The sequence below is a fragment of the Dermacentor albipictus genome, chromosome 10, assembly GCF_038994185.2.
Source record: "Dermacentor albipictus isolate Rhodes 1998 colony chromosome 10, USDA_Dalb.pri_finalv2, whole genome shotgun sequence".
Lineage (NCBI taxonomy): Eukaryota > Metazoa > Arthropoda > Arachnida > Ixodida > Ixodidae > Dermacentor > Dermacentor albipictus.
Window position 1 is genome coordinate 51,521,818 of NC_091830.1, and position 23,463 is coordinate 51,545,280.

Here is a 23,463-nt window from a genome sequence, read left to right on the forward strand (position 1 = left end):
AAGTTGCGCCTTTGAGCTATGGTTGTTACACCATACAGCGCACTTTCCCGCCACCACTAGAGCACTTACCGGAAGAAGAGCTGACGGAATGCAGCGAAGTTCACGAGGGGCTGTCACCAATGCCCGCCGGGTGAAAGACGTCTGTTAGGAATTTTTGCGGTACGAAGGCAGGGGCGATGGTATGGAGACGGCCAGGGACTCCTGCCAGACCGCGGTCCGCACGGGCCTTGGGTCGGTTCGAAAGATGGCTTCTTCCGACACGGGGAACCTCTCTACCATAATACTCGAGCTGACCTGCGAAAAGGCACAACAAGCACGGGCGTCGTCAATAAACGCACGAGCCGCTCTGAGCGGACCACTTCGCGCAACGAGAATCAGCCGCGAACCGATCAGCTAAGCATGAGCTCTCCGCTCACCCCTCCCCCCCTTTACCAACCGCCCCAAGCTATGCTGTTACTTAAACGTAATATGAAACACGTGGTGGTGCGCTGATTATGATTGCTACTCGTCGCCTCACAATCGCAAAGCATTCCTTGTCTCGTGGTCACTAAGTTCCCATGTTCCGTGATTCAGTGCACAGGCCCCGTCATTTCTGTCTATTCAAACATGGAATGATGTGCTGCTCAACGAAAACTCACACATTCGAAGACAGATTTAGAGTTTGCGAAACAATACTAGCGTTCAATGAGAGTCTCACGTTCCTGAGTACCGTACAATGAATGTAGAGATTGCTGTGAGATTACGCTTCCTTTTTTTTTTTTGGCTGCACAAGACTACAGCGTTCTAGAAAACCCTGAATGAGTCCGTACGTTTGCTCTCCTCGTGCCCACTCAGAACAAAGGTACCCAATGTCGCGGTAAAACGGGAACTCTAGAAAAGTAAGTCGAATGTGGGACAAGCGGTCGGCATAGAAAAAAGCAAGGTAGCGTCACTCCCTTTGTTCTCGGAAAAGCGCGTGAGTCAACTGGAACTTAAGGAAACAATCGCTAGTGCATTCTTGCGAACGACAGACGTAAAAAGTCGTGGGCTCTGTTTCCAGCCGAGTAGATCTCATTTCAATGCATAGGAAGAGAAACAGCTACCCTGATGCTGTGATTCAAGCCACGTTAAATGAAGTCGTGCGTAGCAAAATAATGATTTATAGGCTATATACGCAGCACCGCCAAACGAAGCCGACGTACAGAATCGGGGTGTGAAACCTCATGCAGTCCATACGATTCAGTTACGATAAGCGATAAGTGTAGTTGCGATAAGCGTTGTCGATATGCTTCAATCCCCCCAAAAATACAATTCCACCGCATTTACACGTCGCCAACACTAGTCCTTACACGACTGGTATTGAAAAGGCCGGGGGTCGTTAATTATTGCCAGTGTGGTACGATGCTATGGCAACTACATGTGCAATAAAATGAAACTATATCATAAAACGCTGTACGTTCGCGGCCACGAAAAGAACGTGCCCGCGATGAGAATCGATTGCACAGCCTATAGCACTCTGTGCCCAGTCTCGTACAACGCTATGCATTCATCATTCACTGCGATATAGAGTGAATGGCGATGCGACCACGACAGGTAATGACACAGTTCGCGATGCCAGTTTGATAAAGGTAGGGCAAGCGCGTGACAGCGGGTGACAGTAAAAAAAACGGGAAGCGACAGGCTTGGTGCGGTAAAATGTGAGACGTGCAGGGGATCTTACCGGCTCTCCATGGTTTCGTAAACACATGTGCAGACGAAATATCGACCCGATGAAAGCACTGACGAGGCTCCCGAAACCCGATAGCCAATCGGTGTCGCTTACAGCCGAGCCAAGTTGTTTTCCGCGAGACTGTTCCCCTTCCACTGCCTTTCCCTTTTCTTATTCTTATTCTTTTTTTTTTTACGAGCTTCGACTGGAGTGTCTCATGCAAAAAACGTGCCTTGCTTTGGTGACGTCATTAAGGTCTTCCGACCCTCTTTCGACGGGGGTCGCGAGAGAACTATCGTTCGACTCAGGAAAGTACGCCCTCGTTCGTAATTACAGGGTAGAACGTCTACGCAATGAAGCTCTATATTTGGAGCAGATATACGTGCATAGCATTTCTTGAAGGGAACAAAATCGAAGAAAAAGGAAGTGGCGATAAGGCTAGGGGTCTTTTTTCTCTTTTTGAGATTTATATGTATGTAACCAGTAAAGTATGAAATTAGCTAATCGGCTTAATCTCGCTAATACTCCTACATTTGCTCACGGGAACCCGTTTCTTCTTTAAACGTGCGTTCAACGTGGCAAAGGTGCCACCCAACGCGAGCAAAAACATTCTCGATTTCTCTCCTGGTCGCAATAATGAGTATGAATGATTAGCCAGTCGTCATACAATAATGTCTTCAAATCGCTCGAGCGCGCGACCGTATAGAGACGTTCATATGCACGGAGATGTTTCTGCCGCATATCATTGGAAGGGTAGCAGCAATAAATCACGCAAACCGTTTTTTGTAGAAGCCCCGAACGTCAATGATAAAGAAATTTGAGCAAGTTTCGGTGCCAGGCACGTCGAATGTGATCTCAAACGTCAAAATAAATTTACTGAGTTTCGGAAGTCAGCTTATTAGTTCCTAAAATGTGATACGATATATATGATCAGCACACATACCGGACGAGGTTGCAATGTGAGTCGCCGTAATGGTTTATCTTGCAATAGTTATATAAACATAACTAAAACACCAGAATCACGAAATGGTCATATGAAAAATTATGCAAGATTATTATAACGGCAGAGAACAATTCATTTAACTTGAAGTATCTTCCTATTAGGAATGTAGCACAAGTTGCTTGAAGTTTCAAGGTTATTTTCCCATCAACAACTATGCAGCACGATGGAACAATCCTAAACAAATGCGTATAAAGCAACAACAAGGTGAAGATTTTAGGTAAATTCTTCCTAAAGAGGTTCAAGGATTATTTACTTTTATTATTAGCGCTTAATCTATTATAGCATATGCTTCCAATAATTTACACAGCCCATCGTCCGCAGTTTGCCCGTATTATCGGCAAAACAAAGCGTAGTTTAGGACGTTCGTTAATTCCGGTCGACTGACGAATAATATGGCAAGACTACGGCGACAGCGTAACCCGAATCCGTGCGCTGAAAATCTCCTTTATATCACATCAATATAAAAATGCAATCTGTAATGATGGCACGTGTAACTCTCCACATATCCTTGTTCTCATAACACAAATTTCATAACGACTTCCAGAAATCTTTAGTTTCGACCTTATGCAAGGGCCTCATCTCGCAGACGCCCACTTGTGCAATGCCATCGCGTTCGTAACATGGGGGTTATACGCAACCGCAGCCCTCATGACAACAACGGTGAGACTCGATCAGACATTCTGACGTCACGAGCGCCATTTTGGAGGAAAACGTCTTCGGTTTGGCGCGGCACTCGGAAAGCGCGACCGAACGTGGACGCATGCACAGGTGTTCGCAGCAAGCATAAAGCTGCGGCAACACCGGCGATTAAAGATGGCGCGGTACTTTCCTATTTCCTGCTCGCCGCACCTGCCGACAGTGCGCCGCAAGCGTGTATAGCAGTTCAAATGGAGGCTTCTCCGAGAAGGCCTCCGGTGGTCACACCCCGAAGCCGACGGGTCAGACGGCTGTAGCAAGCACCGTCAGCAAGAACGCAACCCGTCTCTATACTTGATGAGTGGAAGCTCATTCCGTGGCGTTGTGACTACGTCAACGTGTCGACCAAATGGTCCAACAAGTCCATTTGAGTACCTCACTGCGTTTTTATAATGAGCTTATTACGATTAAATATCGTACGCTCAGATTAAATTTGCACGACCAGTGGCCCCCCTACTCGTCGGATAAACTGCAAAGTAATTTACACTCTTAAATGTGAAAATAAAGTGCAAATGTGTCTATAACTCACGCCGTTAGAGTGTGATTTATGTAACTGACACCCTAACGGTGGGAGTTATGGACACATTTACACCTTTTTTCGCTTTTAAGGGTGTAAATTATTTTAAAGTGTAGGTGATGCCGAAAGCCATAACAATGCCTCGATTCATGCTCTCGTCGTACCCCTCGATGTATGTCAGCAACCGTACGCAGTACGTCAGCAACCGTACGCGTATTTGCGCAACTGTTTGGACATTTAGGCCAAGGGTGTTGCGCAGGGAATGTATATGTTTATTTCTAACGCAATGTCAGTAAACAAAGACATGGTGACAACGCTACGATGCCTAACTGCAGCTTGGCAAGAATGACTTCCCTTAATTAGTATTCCAGGCGCAGTAACTTCCGCAGTCCATCTATTATCGCGGTGATAATCTCAGCCAACTTGTAGAACGCTTAAAGCTTGTCTGCGCCTAAAAGAGGCATCTTTCGAGTCTGCGTGATGACGTTATCTACACAGCTTAACGCGAAGCGCTTCAATACTCACGGGTTACTAACTGGAAGTGTACTTCGCAGTCTGTCAGATATTATCACTGATGATGCGAGAAAGATAGATAGAAAGAAAAGTTTGCAGGCATTTGTGTGAACAGAATTTAAATCAGGCACAAGCGCAATATATCTAATGCGATCAGCACAGTCAGCACACGTACAAGATAAGATGATTGATGTCGGTTCTGAACTGCCGCACTTTTTCAAGGAGACGTATAGGCTTACAGACATATTCTTCCGCGAAAAGACGACCAGAGCGTTGTTGTTAACTCGAGTTTTCTTTCGCGTCACTAGACAGCGATTAAAAGACATCTTGAGAAACGAAACGTTAGTTTTAGTGAGCAAGAAAAACCGGAACGTTAGTATTTGCCACGTGGCTTCAAACGTATGCTTTCCGCGACACTACATATAAGGAAAACTAATGTGTCTGACGACATCTCCGCTATCGGGTCTATCGTCATTTCTAATTAAGAAGAGGAAGAACGCGTTTTACCGTATAGAAGGAAAACCAATCCAAACTGGACACAGCTGTCTTAACTACGAACCCTTACGCGCTCAAGACTTTTGCCACTCTGGAACTTGTTCTGCTCGGGCGAAGCTAGCTGTCTCCCCAGAAACCCGCACTCCTGCGAAACCGACCTGGCCCCGTACCAGAATAATTGGCGCCGCTCTGAAGCAACACTGACGCTTCCACCGAGCTGAAGTGACGTCAATATGACGCGCACGCTCTCAAAGCGAGCCTTCGACACACCCCGCAAGTGCCTGCGTTTCTCAAGTAGGTGAAGAAGAAGAAGATGCAGAAAAAAAAAAAAGCGAAAGCTAGGGCTCTTCTGTGGAAACGAAACGTGCTACTACATACCTATAAATAAACGCATACAAAATCGCGGCAAAAGCATAAGTGTGTGTACAGCGCCTCCTACTCTTTGTTTTTCTATTTTCGCGGCCGCGGTCATGTATCTCTCGCTTTGAGTTCCGTGTACTTAAGGATTTCCCATGTGGCGTCAGCGGAAAGTCTGTCGCCACACACACACACACTATATATATATATATATATATATATATATATATATATATATATATATATAAATCAAGCAGAATATTAACCGGCCTTAGTGCTATTCCTGTCACATGTGCACTCAGCCCGTCCTTCCTTGGCGTAGCTGTGCGCAACGTTTCAAAGCGAGTTCTTTCTCTTCACCGCGCATTTGTGTAGACTTTAGAGAGTTTATTACTCTCAACTGAACCCATTCGCCCCTCTTGTATATGCTGGTCACTGCCCGCTGGTTTGCTCGACGCATGGTGCGATTATCAATAGGCGCAGCGCGCCTGTAGTTGTACCACCACCAGTTTGGACCGTATATGTACAGAGACTGCGGTTGACCTTTTGACTGTTGACCTTTTTGGTAGTTGAAAACTGATAGACAATTTGGAAGACAGGCTTCCTGGAACAAAACAAACGATACAAGGACGGTTCCAGAGGCTGTTGGCCTCGATAGACTAAATTATCTCTTTCTTTTTAATAGACGTCTTGTAGACCTCTCAACGAGCTTTGTCTATAGAGAGCCCGTATAAGCTGTATGACCTTAAGTACAAGAATACGACATGACATGAATTAGGTAAGTTCATTCTCATATGAGCACACAAAACATGTCCAACACGTCCGACAGCTGCAGCTTGTCAATTTCGTGCGAGCAATTATAAGGCCTGAAGCTATCACCATTTGAACCGCAGTTCATCGTGCGTTATAACCGAACCAGACAGATTGTGCGAACCGCCAATGTGATTGGACTTTTGTCTAAGCAGTAGGCTATGCTTAAGCAGCCACATGATCATGCCATCGCAAGCTGCTTGGAATAAGGACGACACGATAATATCTCAGCATGCGTTCAAGAAAAAAAATAAGTGAATTCGGACTAGACTGTGACGAGCGCGTCTTAGTATTTCTGGCAGCATCTCAGCAAAACACAGATCCTTTGAGTAATGTAGATCACCCTTTTTTCTGCACTTCACGTGTTGTTCTATGCTGCTCTTAAATTTATTTTATAGATCGCGATGCCTCGCAAGATCTAAAAACGTGTTCTCCCGAATAAAGCTGACATGGCAGTCGCCGTATGCTTTGCATTTATTTCCTGATTTGCATCGTTCTGTGTTACAATCAGGCAGTGAAAGGCTTCCTTTGATCCTGCCGACAGGTTTAGAGACGCAACGGGTCTGTTCAACAGGGGGAAAACTCGGGCCAGTTGGTCCGACATGTTTAAAGAGAAAAAGAACCGCGACCTCATGCGGAACGTGACGAAGGAGTGAGTGGACAGGACGAGTGGTCCTGTCCACCCCTTCATCGCGTCCTGTCTGAAGTCGCAGTTCTTTTCCTCTTTAAACAACGGGTCTGTGTAGCCTAAAGGAAGGACATTTCAAGCGAAAGCAGCACTGGCCAACGGCCTAACGCACACTCCGGTCATTGCAGTAGAGGAACGCTTATTTCTTGTGTTTGTTTGTTTGTCTTTATTTTGTTCATTTTACAGACATGTACGGGAACAAGTGAAGATGCTATAACCGCAGAGAACGTGATCATCTCGCGGAGCTCAAACTTCTGCACTCTACCTTCGCTACGTCTGCTGTTTCTCAATATATTCAGTTTTCTTGGACCATTGCCTGGGCACAATTATAACTTCAATCAGCGTTTAGAATACTACGCAACATAATCACGTGCATCGTTTCCTTCCTAGTTTTCCTCTTAGACAGCAGAAGGCCTATAGAAAGATTATAGATTGACATATCTGCCAAGAGAAGAGAAACAAAAAGGGGAGGAAAGACAGGTAGGTCAGCTAGTGTAAGTACCGGCTGGCTACCTTGTGCTGGGGCCTCGACCAAAGAGGAGGTGGGGGGGGGGGGGGTTGCAAGAATTTTCTAAGTATGTGCTATGAGCATGTACGCGTTTTGTAGGATGCATACGAGCTTTATTTCGCGGGCAGCTAGGGACATCAGAGACTGAAAAGAAACGCATTGAATTTAGATATATTTCCTAACTTTGCTATTGCCGATTTCGCCAACTTCTTATCCATAGTTATGGCGCTCTTTGGCTAAGGATGCCCTTTGATAGCGCCTCCAAGGCGCTCTTTCAACAAGCGTGTAGACCTTACTGGGCAAAGAAATAAGCATACATGCACAGAAGCTGTAATCTCTACCTCTGCACGTGACACATATTGCACTTGCTGTTCTGGTCTATAGCACGACGCCATCTATGCCATATTTGCAATTAAGTTAAATTTATGAATAATTATGAGATTTTACATGCCAAAGCCACGATATCATTATGAGGCACCGTAGTGGTAACTCCGGAATGATTTGGACCACCTCGGGTTCTTGAACGCGCACCCAAATCTAAGTACACGAATGTTTTTTTTGCATTTCGCCCCCATCGATATGCGGCCGCCGTAGCCGGGATTCGATCCTGCGACCTCATGCTTAGAAGCCCAACACCATTGCCAGTAAGCAACCACGGCGGGTAGCTAAATTTATTGAACATTTCTTTCAAAGCTACCGTGTGTTGCACAAACCAGAGGAATAGACATTTACACGTTTAATGCCGGCATTTAGGTATTTCACTAGATTTGCCGGTTAGGCTTTTCGTTGGGACCTTTGCTTTTGGCTTAGTCACAGGAACTTTTGCATCCTCATGATACAAAGTGATTACCACAATAATTTTCTGAAATATTCATTGTCTTCTGCTGAAAATTGCAGATCCTATTTGAAATCGCGTTAATAATAGCAGTTATTTAGTTCTTAGAGAATACATGCGTTTTAGTCTTTAATAACAGTAACCTCGTAATGTAGTAGGCCTGATTATTACAATTACTCGTACAATTTCAACTTTCCATTGACTAATTTTTTTTTTCAGCCTTTACCTTAACCGTGTGTGCCTTTACAGTAACCGACTAAATTTGGACTTGAACATCCGCCCACCCCTCTAACCACCAGTTTCATGGCGTGTTCGCCGTAATGGGCAGGGGCCAATACTTGAGGAACAAGCTGGCAAACAAACATGCTCCACACTGAAGCTATATATAAGCAAACAAAACTGTCTCGCCTCTCATAAATCCAGAAAGCCGCAGCTTCCACCGTGCCTGATGGTGGCAGACAGTGCCCAACTAGTGGACACGCCATCCATTATGCCTTCCTGTCTTCCCTCTCGTTACCCCCTCCGTGCCCACCCCACGTGTAGTGTAGGCAACTAAACCAGGTTTAGTTAACCTCACTGCTCCTCTTCCCCGTACCCTTTCTCTCGCCATCACCCACGTGTCACTAGGAGCAATACATGTTCAAGAAGGAAAAAAACAAATATGCAAAAGCGACATTGCGCAGCCACAAGAACCCAGAATTTTCTTCACCGCAGGGCAACCGCAACTGCGGCTTCCGTAGAAAGCTCGCCAAGACCAGACGACACCGGAAGAAGCAGACGACATGGAAAAAAAAAAAAGCACGAGAGGGCGAGCTCGTTCAAGGCGCAGGCCATTTCATCACCGTCGGGTGGGGGACACAGCGAACTTCACGCTCGAACAGCTGAGAACACTGAGAGGGGGGGGTCCTTGCATTTCAAACGAACAGTAAACAACGAAGTGGAGCAAAGCCAACGATCTGACAACGAGGTTCGGGGCGAAAGGGGGCGCATACGCGACGAGCTAGGCTGGCAATAAAGCAGAAGAGACCAGCTGACGCACACGAGAGTTCATTCTCGGCGAAGAAAGGGCTCCGGGAATGCGTGCTGCGGAGCCTGCTGGCAGCCGCCGGGCGGGAGTGGCTGCCTTCTAAATTTGGACGCTCGGCCCTGCAACCCCCCCCCCCTCCCCTTCATCGGCCCCGACGGGAGCCTTTGGTTCAGCAGGGCGACGCTAGCGCTAGGACTCGGGAGTCCAAAAGCAGTTGCGCCGGAACGAATGCTCCCGTGAGCGACCAGATATAAGTGAACTTGGGCCGTATTTTCGCACGATCCATTTCATTTGCCGTTCTTTTTTTTTTTGCGCTTTGTTCATTGGCTCGAGCATGGCTCGAGGACGCAACTTTTATTATACAGTGTGTAGGTTCTCTAAATACATAATTTAGAAACTCGGCAACGTGCTCTTCGTTCAGCTATATACGCACGGAAACGTTAAAGAAGAAAGCACGACCGGGGCTGCAGTCAAGTGAATAGCGAATCCACTAAAGACAGAGGTGGTACGAAGGATTGAAACTGAAACGGGACGTTTCAACATACCGACCATGGCTTCTTTTTTCAACCTATCTGAACATCTATCGATGGGGGAGGAGGAGATTGCAGAGCCTGCTTTTGTAAAACAATATGAGTCTGGACAACCTACAGGCTGTCTGTATTATTCTCGAAGAAATATTTTCCTTCATATGACTGGTAGATTTTTCTTATATTCCTTTCGGTTCATTTCTAGTATATACATAGGTATCCATGATGGCCGATTGCAGAAAGTACGAAGGCTAGCTGACAACAAAACTTTAGTGCCATAAACCTCATAAGCTGTCCAAAGATAGCCTAAAAAACAGAAAAAAACGCCTAAATAGCTTTTTTTAGACTTTCATACGTCACTGTGAAACTACCGAAAACATAACGTCGGCCGAATGCAACGCAGTTATAGCCACGTGTCCTACTTCGAAAACACTACAATTACGAGATGGACATGGCGCCCCCGACGTGACAGCCTGCCAAAGTGTGCGGAAGATTGGTAAGTTAGGTTGGTCGCCTTTCAGAACGCTGCTGGCATTCGGGTCGGCAATTTCCTGCAGCTACTAACGTTTCACCTCACGTCAACGTTTGAGGTTATAGGCGTTTTTCGCTGGTCGATGAAAGGCAGCGCGATCCACGCTAACATAATCGCGGTGTAGTGAAGCAACGCAGTTATACAGCTCTTCGCCTGCACCGCAAGGTCACCGCGATTATTGCAGTCGATGCTAAAGTGACCTTTCGAGGTGGGTTCTCTCCGCTTGTGCAAGAGGTAATGGGCGTTGGCGTGTGGGTATGTCAGGTTGGATCTCAAGTTCAGCCGATTGCACTGCGACAACATGCAATTAGGAACTCAAGACAGGGTTTGTTCTGTCCTTCACCTGAAGGAACTTGCAGCCTTAGAATAGTAAAGAGAATCGGTAAGGGGCAGAAGACTGGGAGTGAAAGTGATGAGGTATGAAAGTAAGGAAGGATCTTAGAAGGTGGAGAGGAAAAGGGAGAGGGAGTTTGGGGACATGGTTCCACTAGGTGGCGTTGAATGGTGGCCCTGCTTCTTTGGTGAACATCCCCGGCTGCCACGCGGCCTGTCACAATAGAATATGAGGATGGATGGATAAATGGATGGGTGCTATGAGTGCCCCCTTTGAAACGGGGCCATGGGTCGAGACCACCAAGCTCTAGTTATTATTCTGCCAGAAGTCCTACCTCTCTTTACAAGAAAAAAAGAATTCCCAGCATCAAAATTTCCGAACCACAATTGGGAACTTTGTTTTCTACGCCTCCGTTTTTTGTGGTCTCCCTACTTTTCTGCCACCAAACTTCCAATCTCCTCTCACTAATTTTTATTGCGGACATGTTTACTTTTCCCCTGCTATTGCTGAACCCAAGGGCTTCAAGGAGGCTAGAGGAGCATAAACTGACAGCTGGGTAGATATCTTCACATTCTTATAAAACATGTTCCATCGTTTCCCTAGCTTTACCGCAACATGCACATACATGGGTGTTTCCAGCGCCGTCTAAGAGTGTCGCTAGACTAGCATCTGCGCAAGCCCGGGTTGAGCCTGGAAGCTAAGGAAACAGTTACGATGCTCGTGGTCATACAGCTTTTACAACGAAGCTGTTAGATTGTACTTGGTCGGGATTTTTCGTGGCGTGCTCACCCAAAAAAACGGCAGCTGGGCAAAGTGTGTGTGTTTGAGCTTTCGCGTAACATGAATATGTTTTTCTCGTATGTCCGATGCTATCACGTCTGTAGGCTGTGTGTAAGTCGTACGTTACGGATTTCCTGACACATCTTACTTTGAGAAATTCATTATTTCAATCATGCACTTACGCTAAGCGAACTGCCTAAAAGAATGAAGATGTATACTGTGCTAACGATACCACCACCGGCTGCGGCCCCTCAGGCAGACCTCAAACGGCAGCTGAAAAAGGGCTTTGTCTTTCAGTTTCCGCTTCAAATATGAATGTTTTCTGTAAATTTGAATAACAATCCAAGGCTATCATGTCTGTAGCTTGTGTGTAAGTCATACTTTGCGCATTTTTCTAGCGGAATTTACTTTTAACATTAACTTTGTTCAATAAGGCACTTGCACTTGTCGGACGGCCAAACGAAGGTGTATGCAGTATTTCCGCATAAGTGCGCGCCCATGATGTGCATTGCTTGTGGTATTGGTGCTTGTGCAACGTCGTCTAACCTCACTTGGGGTAGTGGTACATGACTAACGTCTGCATCAGCTCGAGTTTCACAGCGTGGAATGGAAGCGGTTTTCTTTTCTTGTTCTCCACAACTTCTAAGAGAGAGAGAGAGAGAGAGCTATTTGGTCCATTAAGGATTTAGCGTTCGGTCTTCGGCTTCATCGCTGCAGACGCTTGACCTTCTTAGCAGGGTAGGGCCCCTAGTTGCCGGAGCCGGAGCCACAACTACTAAACATTTTCCTGCTACCAAATACTTATTGTTTTGCCTGAGTTAATAACCGATTATAAACGTTATCACTTGTCTGTCTGTCCGTTCCATGACGCGACTGCGTTCCACGTTGTGCCACGAGCGATACGTGCCCCATTTATTTGTCATAGAATACAGATACCACAGACACCTTTTCCTTGTGAACGCATTGTAGGCGTCACGCCACCGTTATCGTCGCGATGTCGCTGTCGACGTCATCATGCCACTGCCGTTGGTTTCAGCTGCTGGAGTTCGCATGTCGAAAAGAAGTTCTTAAAGAAGGCAGTTGTTCATAGCTTCTCTCTTGTTATCTTGCCCGCGCACGGTTCCTTCGATTGACACGCTCGACCTTTGAGCGTCGATGAGCCGTTGCGCTGTTGACAACTACTAAGGGCAATCCAATTCGTCCGACTAGCCGTGCAAGCTACCTAAATCGACGGCCGTCTGGGATACGAAGAGATTACGAACAAATACCAACTGACGCACTTGGAGTACTTAGGGCAACGATTTCTTCAGCGTCTACGCAAACACACACGATTCAAGCCCCATCTGTGCTCGAGCAGCGTTTCGAGAGTACGACCTTAACCTCCGTGCGTCCGAATCCTGTTTCGGGTTGGGTTCGTTTGCGACCGTACGAAGAACATCGTTTCTTACGGCTGCCGGTCCGTATTTTCAGTTAAGTGCCTGTCTCCTGGAATCGATAGAGGCAGACCAGGCGCGCACCCACAATACGCCCCTTGATGAGAGGCGTGGCTCGATCCATCGACAACGGTTCATTACGGCCAGGCCGCGAGGGTATTACGAGTTGTCCGAGTGTGAGACGGGCACTGCGTCGTTGCCGCCCTTGACCCCTCCTTTTAGACCCGCCGGAGTGGCACAGCGCTTGCGGCGTTGAGCTGCCGACCACGAGGTTGCGGGCTCGACTCCCCGACGTGGCAGCCGCATTTCGGTGGGAGATAAGTGCAAGACCGTTCCTGTACCGCGCTTTGGGGAGCGTACGTTAAAAGACGGCGGGCTGTCAAAATTAGACCGCAGCCGTCCGCTAAGCGCGTCCTTCAAAAAGTCACTGTGCGGTTCCGGGAAATTAAACGCCCTATTTTGATTTTATTGTTTATAACTATTATACCCCCCGTACGTCGTATGGCGCTCGCATCACTAACATTAAATAAAATTAGAAATAAGATAACGCACCTCTAGGGCTTAATATGAGAAAGGATAGCGTAATCTACGCCCACCTTACACTAACTTTCGAGTACATCAGAAGATAGCTTCAAACAATGCTTAACGAAGGGTCTTCACAGATGCCTCGGAAGTCCCATGAGCGACTTCTAGCTTTCTTGTCGGTTACACTCGTTCAACCATTTCTACACGTGGACGCATTTTTTTGTTTAATCTCAGCGTGAATGCGCCCCTGCCCCCCTCCCTCTCCGATTGGTGTTAGGCATAATGAAAAGGCACTGTAGCCACCCACGTCCTTAAACTAAGTCAAGAACATCTCGTTACAAAGTGTACCAGAGCATGTGCTGAGGCCACCACCTCGGCCTCGGCAGCCCAACGCCATGGACACTGAGCTAACTTCGGCGGTCTCGTCGAATTGCGGCCAAGCTGTATTAAGGCCTGCGGATCCCTTCTCATTAGCAAGAGCGGCAACGACTGATTAGATGCAGTCACGAGATTGAGGAATTCGCGGCCACTGCAGCATAGCGGGACAAACAGACCCAGGACGGGGAATAACCGGAGGTGCCGGCCACCGAGAGGCCTTCGACCAGCGGAGGGGCTCAAACCGGCTGGCGGCGATTAGCAGAAATGGGATGATTACATGTACGTTCGAGGCTGTTTCGGCGCGTATTGAAGGGCACTGGCCGCCGTAACACTGTTTCTGGGCCGCTATTTTGTAGCGATGCCTTATGCCTTATTCTATGCTATTCTTATCATCCACCACACACGGCCGCCTGATCCCGTTGATAATGTGGGCAGACCGTCGCTCTGGCCACTGGCCAAGCGCGAAAAGCCTGAAAAAGCATAGAATCGGAAAAGGCATCGCTACAAAATACCGGCCTTGGCGTCACCGATACGGTCTGGAACAGTAAGTAGCTCGACGATGCCGTCAGCGCGACGCTCCGCTTCGCATAACGCGTTGCCTGACTGCGGGAACGGTATCGCGTATCGAGGCGTGTTTTTCCGTCGGCGGCGGCGGAGAGACGATCGTTTTTTTTTTTTTTTTGCAGTTGCCTATGACGTCATTTTTCTGGGCTGCGGACGGCGTTTTCCACTGGCAAGTAAGGCGACGCTGTTCGAGCGCGAAACAAAACGAAACGAAACGCCGACTGAACACCGTGTCCCCCTCCTTCCCACTCCCTCTTTCATTTTTTTTTTATTGAAGTGAATGTTAGGAGAGGTTGGCGCCTTTATGGTGGCACCGGCTACTCCTTGTCACTTGGCAAACGAAAGAAATTTGCGTAAAAAGGGAGAATAGCGACACAAAATATAACACTCAGTAGAACACTGGGTGAATAAAAAATATACGGTCCAACAGTAGATGAGTCGCAAAGTTCTGTGCATTAGTTCAGTCCACGTACACATATACTCTTAGGTGGAAGGTAAGTTGGGAGGGTGCATAGCGCGAAGTGGTAACAACAGTCAAGGCACTAAGGTTGGCTAGTTGGTCACAAGTATTATGAAAGATGGTTTTACGGCGCAATTTCAGCCGGGACACGGCGAGATACACAGGACGAATGCCCATTCTTGATTATCGGCGTTTTTTTCGGTTTATCTCGCTGTTTCCCGTCTAAAATTGCGCCGTAAAACAATGTTTCATAATAGTAACAACCAAATCACACGAGGAATGGACTAACGCTAACTTCCAGCTGAGTTTAGTCCGAAACTGTGGCAGTTTATATAGGCTACCAGAAAGTACCAGTACAAGAAGGAGGCCAGATACAAGTATCCAGTGGTTAAATCAACAAAAGCTAAACTCACCCTCTGGTTTGCGTCTTGTTGCTTCAAGCGCTGTTTTCTAATCTGGCCTTCTTGCTCTACTACTTTCCGGTAACCTGGGTAAACCACCGCACTTTCGCAAAAAAACTTGGAAGTTAGCGTTGGTATACCAGTCTCACGTCGCTTTGCTGTAACTACTTCGTGCTGCATACACCCCTGCCACACATAATTGAATACCATCTCGCCCATAATCTGCAAACCTTGGAAGGTAAGCGGGAGTAAATGAGGAGAGGGGAGGTAGGTGCAGGGGTGCAGAGCTTCTTGCCACGCTAACCCTAAAGTGAGGGTGGAAGGAAGGGCATGTTGACGATGCACAACTTGACGCAGAGCTCAGAGGCAGAATACGTACAAGGTGTGGACACACACAGAGAAAGGCGGCAATTATAAACGCTTTTTTTATTGTTGCGAAAGAGGTACAGCGTGTCCAGAGTATACACATCCGTAGTCATCGGCATGCCGGAACAATTTGCGTTACACAATGAAGGCGAAGTCTCCAGCAGGCACAGCGCGTGCATAGCAACAAACCCACACGCGTATAGTTGAAACATCAGGTGCACGGCAGGAAAAGCCTTCTCCAACTTTGGCATGCGTGAAAAATACTCCAGCAGAACATGGCTTCAGAAAGCTGAGTGCCTTCGTCGACACCGCTATCGAGGGATCTGCTTGCGCCGGAATTGCCTAACTGGGCAGTCCTTGCAGGTTCGAGGATATTTCCCGACTGGTATCATCCTTGCGCTCGCTCACAATTGTGCGCTCATTAAATACGAGGAAAACTTTCGTGGTGAGAAGTTTATCAGAGCCATTTAATACGTGTTCAGAAGGCGCGACATCGCCGGCGTTGGCGCGTCAATTTTATCCCGCGCAATCAACGCGGTTTCATAGTGGCTGAAAATACGCTTCCTGAGGTTACTCGTCAGCGCATCGACACCCATGAAATTAGGCTATTCAATTAATATTATTTTTATTCATTTATTTATTTGTTATTCACAAACGCGCTCAGCGAGGAGTTCACTTTACAGGACTGCATGATGATGCATGTAATGACCGCAGCAAGTATCAGTAAATCCATGTATCAGAAATACGAAGAAAACAAAACAGCATAACTAAGAGAAAGCAAGACAAACCGCACTGAGACACGAAGGCCCCCCTCCCCCTTTTACTTTGTCCCTCATCCCTGAAAAAAAAGCACGGTGACGTATAGCAGCAGCAAAACATCAGGAACAAGAAAAACAACCATGGCTGCGCTACAATGGGTAATGGTGCTTTTTTTTATCTGGTTGTTGCAAACAAGAACCCCGTTAATGTTGTCTATATGTGCGTCGACTCAAGAAACAAAACACAGCAATATCAGAGTGGTAGTTCCAGGAATGGACAGCTGTAGTGAAAAACTTAAAACAGTCAGTAGGGGCAGCAGGCGTAGAGATGAACATTGAATGGCGGTGTCCAGAGAGCTAGCTCGATCACCATGAGCCACAAAACGATTGGCCTAGTTTAGATATACATTATTATGAATAATAAGATAAGTTATACGAATTTCAAAATGATCAGTAAAGTATTGGTACACATTTCTTTATATTTGCTACTATTGCATGAACTGTGATGTCCACCACGACTATACATACATACGAAACTTTGTCAGTAGAAATAATCGCTTTGTCCGAAACGTTCTATTTTGAACAGAGTAAGAAAAACAAGTGGCTTAACTTTGTCCACGAACTCAAGCATATAAGACGGCAAAGGGGCCAAGCGTGCAGTGTCCACGTAATCTAGGGGCCTTCCATTTTCACTCTTATAAAATTGAAGCCATAGCAACCGCGCCACGTGTAGGAAGTCTCTGAAGACGTGCACAAGAAGGAAAGGGGGCTTCACATTACCAAATCCGAGCGGCAACAAGTGGCCGAGGTTCCGGCCACGTCTCGACACAATCAACAAGTGCGAGCGCGTGTGACATAAGAGACCCTTGTTTGTGGCAGGACGCAATGCGCCCCGATCGACTGCGACAAGCGACAAGCGAGGCGCGCGGTGTCGTAATCGCGATACGGCGAAGGTCTCGCTTGTACCGCCTGTCGGTCGAACGTGCATCCGCCTGGCAACCAGTCGTCCGGCCGTGAGTGACAGCGCGTCACCGCGCGTGTCAATAGCTTCGAATCGCGCATGCTTCTTAAAGTTAGTTGCCCTGAGACTGAGAAAAAAAATTGTTTAAGGAATGGTGCAGAAACCATCGACAATGACTGTCAACCTAAGCGAAGAGCCCGTACGAACTAATCAACGAACGAACGAACCTCCCAAGGAACCTTCCAACGAACCTTCCAAAGAAGCTTCCAACGAACCTTCCAACGAACCTTTCAACGAACCTTTCAACGAACCTTTCAACGAACCTTTCAACGAACCGTCCAACGAACCTTCCAACGAACCTTCCAACGAACCGTCCAACGAACCTTCCAACGAAGCAACCAACGAAGCAACCAACGAAGCAACCAACGAAGCAACCAACGAAGCAACCAACGAAGCAACCAAAAAACAAATAAACTAACGAACAAACAAACAAATAAACGAACGAACGAACGAAACTCCCAACGAAACAGCCAATGAAACACCCAACGAACCAGCCAACGAACCTGCCAACGAACCAACCAACGAACCAACCAACGAACCAACCAACGAATCAACCAACGAATCAACCAACGAATCAACCAACGAACCTTAGTGGCCTTTGGGAACGCAAAGGCCACTAGAGTTCCTCAGTAGTCTTTTTTCGTTCTTTTATACGTTTTCGGTCTTTAGGCGCTTTTGGCTGATAAATAGCATACCGTAACTCAGGCTTCCAAATTACTAAGTTTCCCTAATAATTCAATCAATTACTCCTGGGACATAACGTTAGAATGCAACAATGAAGCTATGATACACGGACGCCGTAATGGAGTAATCCGGATAAATGTTGAGCACCTCCGTTTCGTAAACGTGCTTTTAAATTTACAAGTATACAGGAGTCTTTGTTGCATTTCGCACTCAATTGAAATGAGACCCCCTCCTCCTGGAGCCAAACCCTAGACCTCGTTTCGTAGCAGCAGAATGCCATATTCACTTCTGCAAATTGCCTGACCTCGTGGCTTCTTGTGAGTCTTTGAGGCCAAAAAGGATCTGCTGCGTTTTTTTTTTCTTTTTTCTAATCCATCAGCCTATGGGACTGACAATGATTTGCGACTAAAGCGGCACGACGAATGTATCGAGTTGTGCGTGCGTTCTTTTCCTCTCTCCTCGATATTTAGCCCCACTACGCCCTCACCCAATGCAGGGCAGCCAACCGAGTCTCAGCCTGGTTGACATCCCTGCACTTCCCGTGTCACTTATACCTAACTCTGTAGTGACTTAGTCACCGCTTGCGGGTATGCGTTCTTTTCGAATATGCAGTCATAAACTTTGCAATGAGCTTTGGACGAAAATGCTTTCACTGTCACGAAAGAAAAAACGGTGTTCACCAGTCTCGTGCGCGCTTTTTTTTTATTGTCATTATCGCATTGTGCCTGTTACTTTTCTACCGGGAATAATAAAAGACTCATAAGAGCCTTTGTTTCAGAGTGTACTGCAGGCACGCTGCGTTGAGGGAACGAAACCCGCACAAGGTTTACGATGATTCACGTCTGGTGGTGAAACTGCACCCCGAATCGTGAACGAATTTTATGAATGTAAGGTTTCGTGCTTAATCATCGTTTAACTGCTTTTACACTATAGAATAGTCTATACGTTCATACCACCTTTACGTCACTCAAGACAATGCAAGGACCGTGGAAAGTAACAGACTCACTTTTGGTCAACGCTCATGTAGAAAGCTCCTTATTGGCCGAAAGCCGTTCGTTATAGGTTGAGTGTCGTCCCACTCGGAGCAGCGTTGTTAGACAACCACCTCGAGATACTGCAATCTCGATGACTGGTGCCCTACTACGTACAGCCGCGTGATAAAAAAAAATTATAGTCTGTTCGCGAAGTGAAGACCGACAGGTTAAACCTGAAGGTGCAGTATTTGGACAGTAAGGCAGGGAGGTTGAGGAGCGAGTGAATCAGGTTCGCGAATCAGTCCCACATCTTCAAACTTAAGCGTCGTTGTCGTTTGCCGATAAAGACCAGCTGTAGGAACATAAACAAGTAAAAGTAGGAAGGTTAACCAAGTTGCATACGGTTTGCTATCCTGCACCGTCAGGTGAGAAAAGCAAGAAAAACAAGAAAGAACGGCTCGTCCTTGCACCATCCGCTCACGTCCTTTCCAGAGTACTTTTTGCGGTAGCACTGGAGCTGCTGACTAAGTCAACAGAATATAGTCTGTCTTTTCTTTATTATCCGCGCTTTTATACTCTCTATCACTGACCTACTGCCTTACTTTAGCATAGTCGGGGCTCAAATTGCTCACCTCGCCCCCACTGGCACCGTGTGGTTCGGCACCGTGCAGCTCTCGATCGATAAACCAGCTCTCGGGATTTACGACACAACGAACCAAAACGCGCATTCAGACCCACCGGATCGACGGGTTCTTAGAAAAAACAAGAACAAAAGGACACCGTATAACAAAGGTACGACTATAGCTGCAAACGTAACAAACCAAAACGGGCCTGGACGAACCAAAGCAACAAAATTCCGGTGTACACGTACCAGCCTCCTATTACTATCCGACCTTGGTCGACGTCAAGACGAACGCCCCGGTTTCCCACTTCGATCTCGTTTCACCCGAGCGCCGGCCAGCCTCGTAAAAACAAGATCCGGCAGGCGAACGAAAGCTAACCGGTGCCTTCAATTCGGCTAATGGGCGACGGCGATATCCGGAAACGTGCGTTACAAGAAGCCGAAAAACTAGCGCAGAGACAGTCCCGAAAACACGCTCCGCTTCGTCGTAACCATTACCGTGTATCGTCGTAGACGAAGCGAGCAAACGTGTGAGCCGAAAAAAAAGGAGACGTCGAGTAAAGACAACAGCATTGCTGAGAGAACGGCGTTTCGAGTCTTTCCTACGACCGCGCGTGCGAAGGTGTTGCCGTCTGCTGGCGGTGTAGCTCTGCGGTAACCATGGAGACGGGAAAGTACTATAGGAGAAAGCACTATGCAGCAAAAGCGAAGCTAAGAAAAAGTCTGTCTAACACGAGACGAATGTCGCGGCGAGTTTTTACTCTGGAGATTGCCTCCTCTCAGCCTTCCACCTCGACTGAATGACGATGATGACGTCTTATTGGCATCTCCTCTGAAACGGGGCGAGGAGGAGTAGTGACCTAGGCTGCTTGAGTTAATCACGTATGCTCTAATGTTAGTTAGCATTCTGTATAATTCTCTTTATTTATTTATTTATTTATTTCACAATACTGTCAATCCCGATTGGGATTATTACAGGAGTGGGCATATGGTCATCAAAAAAGTACAATGTGAGCAAACACTGAGCAAACAAGGAGTTAGCATAGAAAAACATAGAGGCTTTCATTTATTGAGTAACCCACTGGTCTTCACGCAGTTGCTCTTGCAGAAGAAAAAAAAATAAAGTAACTAAATCACTAAGTTGTGATTGCGGTTGCTTCTTCTAGATGATTGGTAAATGTTTCTAGTGTGGGCTGGGCAGTAATAGCAGGGTTTAAGCAGTTCCACTCTCGCACAGCTCGCGGAAAGAATGAATAGAAATAAGTATTGTTGTTACAACGAAATTCCTCTAGCGTGAAAGCATGTTTATGCCGAGTCGGTCTAGTGAGCTTGTACTTTAGAAAAGTGTCGGGATCCAATTTCAGTGCACTGTGTAATACCAAGTATAGGAACTTCAATCGTTGAACTGCTGCTGAACTGTTGAACTGTTGAACTGTTGAATCGCTGCTGAACTCGTAGCCCTGCGTGCGGCTCTTCATTTTATTAAGGAGGAACCATCCCAGGCATGGTCAATCTTCTGTGATTCCAAGGCAGCCCTACAGAGTGTACTCTCAGCACTGCGCCATGGATCACATGAGCAGCTCGCCGCAGAGATCAGAGAAGTCCACCATCGACTAGTTGACGAAGGACACGATATAATATATCAGTGGTTGCCTAGTCACTGTGGCATACATGGCAATGATCGAGCAGACGCAGCTGCCCGATCTGCCCATGACGGCGTCAACTGCGTTGCCATTCCTCTTTCGAGAGCCGACGCAGCGAAAAAACTTGCCACACTTGCGCGTGAACTGACATTAGCCCAGTGGAATTCATCCGATTTCACAAGTGCACGCCTCCATACTCTGGACCCTAATTTACGGCTCCATATTCCGTCCGAGCTTCCACGACGTGACTGCACCCTTCTTATCCGTCTATGGCTTGGAGTAGCATTTTCAAATGCCTACTCTTTCCTTATCGGAATGGCCAACAGCCCACTGTGTGACTTCTGCGGGTGCAACGAAACGATCGAGCATCTTCTTTGTCAGTGCTCTCGTTTTAACCTACAAAGAACTGTCCTCTCAGCCACCTTAGACAAACTGGACAAGCGCCCAATGACAGAAGACAAGATCCTTGGAACCTGGCCTACGCGAACATCAGCGCGATCCGCTATGAAGGCGCTGCTGCGATACTTGAAAGACGCGGGACTTTCTGACAAATTGTGACAGTACACTGTGTGGCGCAGGACTGTACGGTGACACTGCGTAAGACTAGGGCCCAAACAATGAAACGTTCCTTTCCTTCGAGCGCTTCCTAACCTTACGTGAGGCCTCCTTACAGCGAAGGAGCGATGGAGGAAGCAAGCATACTCTGAAAGCTCCCTTCACCCGTCCTCACGTAAGGAGCGGTTGCCGCCATGCCTGGGTTCGAGATTATCTCTTAAAAGCTTTAGGCGAACTCCAGAACACCACTATTCAATAAAAAACGTTGTATCGTCGCACAATCTCTAAGTTGATGAGCTAATATAGAGAAGCGTGGACGCTATTTTTTAGTTTTGTTTACTAAATCTAAAGAAGCAGTGGATTACAGTGCGAAACTTGATGTGCTCCAGCAACGCTGGCACGCCGGCGTCGTGCAACGCCTAGCAACGCCTAGCAACGCTTCCATGCCGCACGCGTGACTGAAACGAACGTGCCTGGCAAAACGTACCGTGCTCGCGCTTCTCCGAAGGTGGGCGACAGCACGCACGCGCAAGCAAACGTCACGTGGTTAAGCAGTGAGGCGAAGCGCTTGTTCAGGGCCAGGAGCGGCGTAAGGACGCATGAAGGTAGCTTGGCCCAACAAAAAAACGTTCCTTTTAGGGTTGTGCCAATATTGAAATTTTCGATTACGAATCGAATACGAATAAGGCGAATAACTCTCCTCGAATATCGAATACATGTGTAGTATTAAAAAATTGCAAGAGAGGTAACAATAGCTTTATTACCCTTTTAAAAATAACATTGCATTTTACAAGGTTGCTTGAAATTAAAGAGGTACTCAATTATAGATAATGGACTCAGGTAATGCCCTCAGTCAGGTAAAACGCTTGTTACAGATTGTCGTGAAGGAAAATTAACTGCTCAATATGGCCAGAAAGTGAACGCTCTCTATGCACTGTCACATTTCTACCGGTAGAAAAGACTCTTTCACTAGGAACTGAAGTGGCAGGGATCGCCAAGTACTTCCGGGCGAGTGCACTTAAAAGCGGGTACCTGAAGCGGCCAATGGACTGCCACCACTCACAAGGATTCATGCCCCTTTCCAGAAGAGGCTTTTGCGCGTAGTCTGTGACTTCCCTCTCAGGGGCAGATGCCAAATGTGTCTTCTCTTTGTTCATCACTAGATCGTCAAAAGCATTCCATACACTCGATGCCACCAGTGGACACGAAGTCGACGCTGGCACGGCGGTGTCCCCACGGTGTTCCACGATGGCTTCCTGGAGCTCCCTTGTCACAAGGTTTTTCAGCCAGATCATCTGACCAGATGCCTGATGAACTGTGGCCATAAAGCGCGGATCAAGAAACATGCCTAGGCTGGCCACTTCATCAAATTTCCACTCCGCACAAAGAGCCTTGATACATTTTGCAACAATGTTAGCAAACCCTGAGTTGCCTTTGCAACCTTCAAGGCAATGGGGCATTCCAAAAATAATTGGAATTATAAAGCTTGGTGAAAAAGAAACCGAAACTGATCATGTCTCAAATGCCTGAAGCAGATAGACTGAAACAGAGCATACAGATAATGAGCGGATCATGCGAAGTTCTCAGTTAATAAACATGTTCTTAGGAGAATGCGGAGCAAGCATACAATTGGTTAATTGCTCAATTATTCGCAGTCTATCCGAATATTCGCCGTTTCCACCGTTATTCGGCCGTCCTCGGATATTCGTGAATTTCCGAACATGCATTTCTCGAATCGAATACGCTTCGAATATGGAAAATATTCGATTC

At 46.9% G+C, this 23,463-nt stretch overlaps 1 protein-coding gene across 2 annotated transcripts in view; it reads right to left on the reverse strand.

Moving 5' to 3' along the window:
• The window catches only part of LOC135907658 (dicarboxylate carrier UCP2-like), an 88,420-nt gene that overhangs the window by 17,559 nt on the left and 47,398 nt on the right, over window positions 1–23,463 (reverse strand). For both annotated transcript variants that reach the window (XM_065439361.2, XM_065439360.1), the window contains exon 2: window positions 70–294. The gene's annotated coding sequence lies outside the window, so the exon portion shown is untranslated. The remainder of the gene's footprint in view (window positions 1–69; window positions 295–23,463) is intronic.